We start from the raw sequence: 6,761 nt of genomic DNA, 5'->3' as shown, positions 1-6,761 counted from the left end.
ATACAGTGCCATACTCCTTCATAACCAGTACTACAGCTATATACAGTCTTACTCTTAAAAAGTAACTGTACTGAAAAGATTAATTTTAAAAGCAGGGGAGCTACACTATTATTGCTAAGTTTGGAACAAGGAAGGGGAAAGTGTGGGCAGGTGGAGGTGGCACTCATTTCCAGCAGGAGACCTTGGAGATCCTCTGAGTGAATCCCAAATGACAACAGCTGCTTCTAAACGCTGACAGCAGGAAGTGTGCATCTCTTCTGGTTGAGGTAGTTTGTTAGGAAGAGGGATTGGGGGGAGTCTGGCATTGCTGGCAGCACTGATTCTTGGTCTTCACTCAGTGGTGAACTCAGTGTTGAACTTCACCACATACAGAAAGCCAGTATCAGATATACATACACCTCAAGTTCTACTTAGGCATTCACATTATGATGTAAGTGGATCATAGGCCTTGTGTAGGCTTTTGGCCTAGGAATACAAGAACTGGGATTTTTCCCAACCCATTTCTCAGGTCTGTGAACATGGGATAAAATTTTCCTTGGACTGTTCCCCTTCATCCTGGCAGTCAGCAGGCCAGGGTGGTTTCAATCTGTTCTTCTGTTTCTATGTACTTAGGACCTGACCTTTCTAACACTAGTGCTTTCTAATATGAGCAATCTCTTTGACTTCATTAGGACTACTCATACTAGCAAGCCTAATGTTGCAAGATTTTTTTTTAAAGTAAGGAAATACACAAGTTAATATTTTCATAACACTGTTAAGTAGCCCATATATGTTGCTAAGCTGTAATCAGAACTGCAGAACTGTTAAATATATACTTTTCCATACAGAAAGTGAGATATGGCTGAGTTAACATTTCTTGTTGCTATGAGAATCTTAATTTGTGCATTTCTGACTTTTTTTCCTTTCCTTTTTTACAATTTCTAAGCATGAATTGGCATTCTTTGTTGATGCAGAACTGTGAACTCCAAGTTTGTCTGAATTCAACATACATGATCTAATTTTAAATTTGTGTTGCAATTTTATATTATCAATCATTTATTCCATTCTTGAATCATAATTTTTGCTGACAGACTTAACATTTAGATATAACAATGCATTAAAATGGTGGTCCAATAGTGGAATGTTGAGTATAGTATTTAACTCAGGACATTCAGTTCCACATTATAGCAAAACCTGTTTTAAGCTACCAAGGAAGGGACCAAGAAAACATAATTACTTATCAAAAGTTGCCTTTAAACATAGGTGGAGCATAAGTTTACACAGTTCATTCAAGGATACTTTGGAGTAAGTCCTTGAGTCAGACAGCTATTGTAATAACTGTACAGATTTCACTTGGTAATTGCAGACAATTAATACAGGTTTTGTTGAAGACCACATCCTAGGCTCATAGGAAAGTAGGGATGGAAGGGACCTCATGACATCATCTAGTCCAGCCCCCTGCTCAGAGAAGAATCATCCCAGTCAACTGTCCGTTTAATCTACTCTTGAAAATTTTCAAAGATGGAGATTCCACATCCTCTCTGGGCAGCTTATTTAAATCCTTAGTATCCTCATAGTAAGGAAGTTCTTCCTAATCTCCAAACTAAATTTCCTCTGCTGCAGTTTGAGGCCCTTGCTCTTGATCCTGCCCATCTCCTTCCTCTTTATAATCACCCTTCAGGTATTTGAGGACTGCTATCAAATCCTCTGCGAGTCTTCTCCTCTCCAGACTAAAAAACCTAGTTCTTTCCACCTTTCCTCATAAGTCATGTTTCCCAGGTCTTTAATCATTTGCATCACTCTTCACTGGCCCTTTCCAATCTGTCTACATCTTTCCTGAAGCCTGGGTTCCACAGCTGGACACAGTACTCTCTGATGAGACCTCATCAGTGCTGAAAAGAGTAGATTTGCAAGTGACACTCCTGTTAATACAACCCAATATGCTATCGGTCTTTTTGCAACAAGACCACACTGTTGATTTATATTCATTTTATGCTTCGTTGTAACCCCCAGGTCCTTCTCTGCAGTACTTCAGCCTAGCCAGTCATTGCCCAGTCTGTACTTATTCATGCAATTGTTCTGTCCATAGTGCATGACTTTGCACCTGTCCTTGTTGAATTTCAACATGTGAATTCCAGATAGCATATCCTTTGAAAAATAGGGCCTTCTAAGGTGTTTCAAGGTAAGCACCCAAAATCAGTAGTGACTTTTGATCCTTATTATTTATGTTAATAGGTGAATCTGAATTTTATGCGTGACACGTACATCCAGATATACTTTATTTCAAATCATTAAATACTTTAAGATCCATGTTTCCTACTTAGAAAATAAAGGAAGATCAAAGCAATTGACTGTGGCATGTCTTTGGTCAGCATATTTTTACATAATGATGCTGTTTAGCTACACAAGAAGAAAGGTGAACCTTGCTATTATCACGGGGCAAGACAGACGCATGCTTTCTCCATGCTAGTTAGCAATGACTTCAGCAGTATCCTGAAAGCTTCTTCATTATCTGCTTAGTTATAAAGCACACCCACAATTTCTAGGTCACTTCAGGAGAATCATTGCATATTGTATCAGCCCATCTGATTTGGTATAGGGACATACATTTCACAGTGCTGTATTGTCCCATCTGTAAAGGACAGCTTATTACTCTTTTTTATTAAATGGAGATCACTGACTTCCTCTTACTGAAAGTCACTGCAATAACTAAAAAAGGAATTTATGTTGACTTTTATTTGTGGACAATATCTTAGCATGAATATTTTCTCCTTTTTTTCTGAAAAGTCCATTAGACTAAAGCTTTAATATGTCCTTAAATAATTCCCAATGCACTTAAATCAGAAGGAAGTTCACTGCACAATACATAAAACTAACTAAAATTGCTCAATAACTCACCATTTGTGTTTCATATTTGAAAAAAATAATGTTCTAGTCAGAATACATATTCTAATTCACCTCTTCGAAACTCATCAAACTACCTTCTTTTATTCTAGAGTAATAATAGGCCTCTGCAGTACTGGACTTCTATTAATAAAAGTAAATGTTCTCATGCATGAAAGACAGAGCAAAGACAGTGTAAGTGAACAAAGGCAATACCCTTAAAAGGAGATAGACACAGTGGACTTCTATGCCCTCAAGGCTTAAAACCTGATTAAAAGCCATTTTACACCAATATTTTCTAGTGGTAGAAAAAGTTGTTTTAATTGGTTAGCTGTATGTTTCACTAACTTAAAGCATGGTTAGTACTGTTTTTAACTGAACGAGATTTTCAATATTAGATAATTTCTGGGTAGATCAATGACTGTGGTTTCCTTTTTGGGGAGGCAAAAACATTGCAGTATTTTATTTTTACTATTTTTCTCTGCATCATGTAGATGGCTCCTACTTCAAGGCTGAAACTCCATGAAACAGAAATCTGGAAATGACAGCTCTGAGAGCTACTAGCAGCAGCTGGAAGGAACCTGCTGTCTTCTATCTCCTTCTTCAGATAGGGTACTGACACTGGCAAGCCCTGGGGTCTATTATTAAGGGTAGACAGTGGAGGCAACAGATGAAAGAGCATTGGAATAGGAGCCGAGTGAGAGCAGGAAGATGAAACATTTCAGCTGGAAGTGGGATTAAGAGACGGGCTGTCCAGGGAGAAGTTGGGCAAAGAAATAGGGCTGAAGTCATGCTGCTCCCTCCTGTTTTCCACAGCTGAGTCAGTAAAATTAAAAATAAAACAGCCAACTTCAACTCAAATGTGTAAAAATAGAATGCAAATATAGACATGTTACATTTGATATCAATTGTTCTACTGGAAAAGACCACAGAACCTACCCATATAGTATTCTGGCTCCAGCAGTGGCCTAAATCCTGTTATTTCATAGAAAAACAAAAAGCCCCTACTTCTACTAGGAAATCTTCCTGGCCCCATCAATGCATGCCCTGAAGCATGAGGTTTGATGCGCTAATTAGGATCCAAATGACAAACAATACAATTACTAGAGACACTATTTAATTCATGTAAACATATAATCCGTGTAGCATCCTTATTAGGATACTTGCCTCAACAACATCCTGTGCCAATGAGTTCCACAGAGTAATTATATATTGCATAAAACATTACTTAACATGTTGCCTTTTAATTTCACTGAACATCCTCTTGTTCTTTTTGTAATGGGACAGAATAAAAGGAAGTGCCTCTCTCATGGGACATATGTAATTATGAAAATACACTTAAAAGGAAAATATCTCTGCTCTGTTGTCAAGTAATAAAACAATGGTGCCTTTTGCAGTTGGTTAAAAAAACCAAAGGAATTGTATGACTTTAACATTCCATATTACTGTCAAAAAGAAAAACATTTAGCAAAATATTTGCTTTCATTCTTGTTCACTGTTTATTTTTTTAATTTACATCATTGACTGTTTGCAAAATTTCCAGGGAAATAATTTTATATAGTTTTTTTTTTTTACTGCATAGGAAGTACAGCCTTCTTAGTATTCCAGAATCATAGTATTATATAAATTTGGGGGCCTGCATCTCCTCCCAAATAAAGTTAATAGGAAAACACAAACAGATGTTTTCTAGGGTCAGGCCCTGCAATTTTTTAAATCCTTATTTGAAAATTACCTAGCTATAATTTTCAGAACTTACTACATCTACTACTATAACTGTATTTACAACTTAAGTTATTTATATGTACTTTATTACAATATGTAATATCAATGTTCCTTGTAAAGGTTACTATTTTATAGAAATTAGACTGAAGTTATTGCCAATCAACCTTTTAGCAAACTTAGTGGGATGTTTCAGAATTTTTCTCAATATATAATTTACTTTTTATTCCATTTGCTATTGCAGAGAATTGTTTTAGCTGTCTTAATTTCAAAACCTTTTTCAGTGTAATAAAAAAGTATTTTTGGTAGAAGTCTCTTGGTCCCATTTCAAATTATGTTCTGAAATATTCTTATACTGATGAGGAGTCATTATTGTAGTGATTTTTTCTGTTTCAACACAGTATATTAAGCCATGCCTCTCAACCAATCAACCTCAGTATAAAGTGTAAATGAGGTCAAACAGATTGCTCACTAAATCTTTGATCAAGTTGTCTGATCATATATAGATACAACTCTCTGAATTGTTGTATATGCTGTATAATGTTATCATACAAATTTAAGCATTTCAGTTACTGACTGCTGCTTGTGTATATATAGATTAACTTGCTGGTCATAAAATTACAATGAAAGACAGAGTACACCAATATTTAATTAAGACCACCAGTCTTTTCTCTCAAAAATTAAGAAAGCCAATGTTCTTTAGGTTTGTCCAACACATGATGTTGTGCTTCATATACACATTTTCTAAAATTAAACTGTGAAGTTTGTCAAATACTGTGTTGTAACTTTAAATATAGCTGACATATTGGAATAGATAGAGGGGTAATTATGATAAACTACACAACAGTGCTATTGTAGATAATATCATTTATCAATCCTGTGGTCCCCATCATTCATGCATTTACAGTTTGGGAATACAGTGACTGCAAAGAATAATAATTCATAATGGCTACATTCTCAATAGTTCATGCTAGCTCACTAGACAAAATAAAAAAGGTTAATTGTATAACTGGAAAAATGTAAATTTTATTCCAAGAAAATTAACAGGCTACACAGGTAAATTTTGGCAAATGCAACTTTATATTGAAATCCACACATCTGTATCTTAAAGAAGGAAAGACTCACAGACTCTAATGTATTTCTAAAATACTAAGAAATCATATATGCTTCCACAATTTAAAACTTAAATAATTTAAAACAACCAATACACCAAAATGTGCAGAAAATATAAACAAGACTGTGCCTTCAGTAGAATAAATGCTTCACAAATTGTGCAAGATATCATACTAAGGCTGCGGTCTCCCCATGACAGCTGTCTTAAAATATAAACATACATCAACTGCCTGTGTTTCTCAGAACAAACTAGAATGGGCAGCACACCTAGAAAAAAATCATATCATCCCAGTGATGTGCATACTGATTTTGGGAACCATGGGAGGGGAAAAAAAAGGAAATAGAGGATTACGTGATCTTTCATGCACTCCCAAATGACTGACCAGAGTTACTGATTCAATTTTCCTTGCTTATTTGCTTCAATGCTAAACAAAATGGAAGATACTAGATAACCCTTTAAGGCAACATGTGTTTATTCTGTATAATTATGACTGTTCAATTAGGACTGAATATTATCATTAACGTTGCCTAACAGACTGATATCTAGCTTTTTAAAAATATAAATTCGAGTCCAAGAAACTTTTTACCAAATCAGCAAAAACCACAGAATACAGTTACTGCTAGTAATTTCACTGTTAAGGAAAAATGGTATTTAGAAAGAGTATTATATTTGGGGGGAAAAATGGAAAGTCTAATCTGAACAAAAATACTGGTTTGGAATGCTCCCCAAAACTTACTCACAAGGCAAACAGATTTGTAAGTGTGATAATCCAATACTGCATGGCACATCTTTAATCAGTTACAGTACTTAAGAGTCCCCAATTTTCAGTCTTTGCAAAACAATAACTGTATGAAATGTTTTAAAGGTCTTCGGATGTCTAAAATTAGTTTTATCAACACATTAACCTCATATCAACTTAATTTATTAAGATGTCCAATGCTAATCTTTTTGATGGTCTTATTTTATGTAGTGATATACACAGCATTTAGCACTGATACTTAGCACCTGCTACTTTCATTATCTAGATTTCAACCACATAAAGGAATTCAGGGCAGTAGTTCAGTCC

This window comes from Alligator sinensis, unplaced genomic scaffold (assembly GCF_000455745.1).
Source record: "Alligator sinensis unplaced genomic scaffold, ASM45574v1 scaffold297_1, whole genome shotgun sequence".
NCBI classification, from domain to species: Eukaryota; Metazoa; Chordata; order Crocodylia; family Alligatoridae; genus Alligator; species Alligator sinensis.
The sequence above is the reverse complement of the archived record's forward strand: the minus strand, read 5'-3'. Positions refer to the sequence as shown.